We start from the raw sequence: 3,806 nt of genomic DNA, 5'->3' as shown, positions 1-3,806 counted from the left end.
TTCAACTCAACTTTTAACTTGCTCTTCAGCTTTACCCAGTTTTCTTCCCTTTCTCTAGCCACACTGTCAATGTGTCCCATGGTCTGCTCTTTTCTAATTTGGTTATTAGTCAAAATCCTCCCGACCAGCTCTTCAAGATATGATTTTAATTCAACATATAACAAACCAGAAGAGGATCCACTGGGCTCATCAGAGGGGTCCTTAATCGGCTCGACAACCTTCTCATCATAAACCTTCTTGCCAGATTCATCAAGATAATAGTAGTTAGCATCAGAGTCCCTAAACCTTCTTGCCAGATTCCTTAAGATAATAGTAGTTAACATCAGAGTCCCTATAGTATCTCACTTTAGAAACTCCAGAGTAATCCAGAATTTTAGGAACTTCAGTCAGGTCTTCTTCTTTGGAAACAATGTCATTAACCTCAAGAATTAATTGCGCAAAATAAGAGAAAAATAGAGGTCTCTTTGAGTTATCCCTCCATTGAAGCATCCAATCAACAATGAACTTCACCCAATTAACTCCACTATCAGTTATGAGCGCCAACATTAGGTAGAGGTCATTATCATCAGCGCTGCCCCAATTCTTAGGTTTTCAATAAAAATATTTTGACAATAATCCAGTGAAACATACACATATCAAACTTCACTTGACTGATGCGAAAGTTTGACAATGCAAGATTATCATAAAATGACTTGGAGATGGAGAGAAAAATAGAAACTCTGTCATATTCAGATGATCTCACAACAAACATATTAGAACCCGTAGATAATAGACCAAGATATTTAGTAAAAACCATGTAATTAAACCTAATTATCTAATCCTTGAACCTGCTTTCAATCCCGTCAAGGGTTTGCACATGATTACAATAGAAAGGTTTGACATAATGATAATAACTTTTGTTCATCCCAATAAACTTCAACAAATTATTATCAAACGGTTTCAGAAATTTCTCTTTCAATGCAACTTCAGTAGAGGCATCAACATAATATTCATGATCAACCGGCTTATTCAGACATTTATCTTGATAAATATGCAAACTATCCTCAGGAAAAAGGTATTTTGCCTTGTGTCACAAAGCATCGACAGTTTGACTCTTGGAGGTTTTCTTCTTGGACACCCTTGCATCAGGGGTTTCTTTTCTCGTTTGAACTTTTGTTCTTGCCTTACTTTGGAACTGGTGGAGAAGATGGAGTTGATAATGACATTGGTCTCTTTGCCTTTTGTAACACCCTAAATCCCCAAAGATAATTGTATAAAATAAATAGAAGGAATTAAAACAATTAGACAGTTAGGTTGTCATCTTCATTCATCACATATGCTCATATAGCAAGATACGCAACACATAATTATATATTCGTCTTATTTAAGTATATATTCGTTTACTCTTAACTCTTCAACATTAGTTATAATCATCATAATTTAATATTCAACAAACATCATCAAATAAATACAATAAAGTGGAGTTCTACAAGGGTTTTACTCCCAACATAACAAAACAGACGCAATTAACCCCAAATGTTACATACCAGAGCTGACACCGACTCATTGTACTCACTATGAGACAATCTCCTCGACTAACGTCATTCTCAAGCTTCTTCAAATTACATGTGTGTTACCAACATAGGGGTAACATTCAAACAGAAGAGGTGAGATATCATAACAATATAAGAAAGCGTATGATAACAAGTATATGAGAATATAGTCATACATGATTCACCACTTCACAACACATCCACGTCATTTATTAAAAAGTAGTATACAATCATTTTACAACATCTAATCCATCGTCACATCATCGATTATACAAGTATTCATCACCAAACAACTCATCATTATTCATCATCAAACAACGCATCATCATTTGTTATCAAATAGCTCATCATTATGTAAAATGCAATTAGACCAATGATTATGTGAATGTATGTGGTACCAATAGGGCATACACCCTCGTCACAAAGTTGCCAATAAATAGAAGCATCAACAAGGCATACACCTTCATCACAATTTGAACTCAATCCACACGTTGGGATTGAGGCCATTATAGTTTTACCAATTCAGGCCAACGTGTTTTTGCCAATACAGACCAACGTGTTTTTGTCAATCCAAGCCAACGTGTTTGCCAATCCAGGCCAGCGTAAAAATGTAATGTATGTGACTCAATAATGCGACATCATAAAATGCAACAACATCAACGACAATAATTATGCAACCATAAGGCATAAGCCTTCATCAAACGCCAATATAGCCCATCACTTATTCGTCATCGCAAAACATCATTATACAAACATACACAACAACAACAACAAAATTCATACAATATAAGTTCTACAACACATATCAACAAGAATCATCACTAACATACATCAATTTCATAGAACTCTTCATTTACGGTCAAAATACGAATTTTTATGAAACACAACAACAACACCAAAATTCATGCAATATAAGTTCTACAACACATATCAACAAGAATCATCACTAACATACATCAATTTCATAGAGTTCTTTGTTTTATGGTCAAAATACGAATTTTTACGAAACACAACAACAACATCAAAATTCATGCAATATAAGTTCTACAACACATATACAACATATATCAACAAGAATCATCACTAACATACACCAATTTCATAGAATTCTTTGTTTTACGGTCAAAATACATTTTTTTACGAAGCACAACAATAAATCCAGAATTCATACAATATAAGCCATATAATATCCATAATTATCAACATGCGTCGATTTTATTAATTTCCTATAATTCCCCTTAAAAATCTAAGTTGTCAATAAAACCCCAAAAATCATTCCTACATACAAATCATCATACTAAATCTTATAGAGTTAGAGCCCCACCGTTACATTGGATTGAAGGTTCTCTACTCTTTCAATGGGAATCCTTGCTCTAGCCTCTTTGTGCCTCTTCTCCTCTTTCACGAAAACCTTCTCTTTTCACGTTCTCTGCAAATTCTCTATTTTCCATTATATTTTCTTTCTTATTTTTATTTAACTCCTTACTAACTTTTAACTTCACTAATGGGCTTAATAAACACACCCTCACTATTCTTCATGCTAACACAACATAGGTCCACTAACTATTTACTCATTTACTCTCTTATGATTATTATTATTAATATTATTATTATTAATATTATTATTAAACCTCAATAATAATTCTTATTTCAATCATATTAAATCATCTAATTTTCTAATAAATTAAATCAAATGAATAATTATATTTATTTAATTCCGCAACTTTTAATTCAAAGACACTACCCTCTATTCTAAGGATACATACCCTCCGATATCACAATCATCATATAACATCAAAGAAAATTCATTCAATAAATCAACAAAATATCAAAATAACACTAAATTATTGAATAGAAAAAACCAGAGTGTTACAACTCTCCCCCACTTAGATTATTTTCGTCCTCGAAAATTCACTCGATGTCAATAAATCTAGATACCCCTGTCGCATCCCCCAAGTTATGTTTAGCAATACCTCGTCTACTACTTCCAAACTATAATGATAACACAACAACAATCCAACCAAATGCACGTGCTAATCATTCAACATCTTCGCGACATAACAGTTAACAAACATAGCAACCACTTATCAACATTTCAACGTAGCAACAACAACAACACAAATAGTAATGATGATGATGATGATGATGACTTTTAAATGGTAAGACTGATATCATGTGGATCAAATGGATCCACTACTACATAAAATATGTTAATTTGATGATGGTCCCCATTATAAATGATTGCTCTTGAATCTTGAAGGCTATTTTAAGACA

This window comes from Vicia villosa, linkage group LG7 (assembly GCF_029867415.1).
Source record: "Vicia villosa cultivar HV-30 ecotype Madison, WI linkage group LG7, Vvil1.0, whole genome shotgun sequence".
NCBI classification, from domain to species: domain Eukaryota; kingdom Viridiplantae; phylum Streptophyta; class Magnoliopsida; order Fabales; family Fabaceae; genus Vicia; species Vicia villosa.
The sequence above is the reverse complement of the archived record's forward strand: the minus strand, read 5'-3'. Positions refer to the sequence as shown.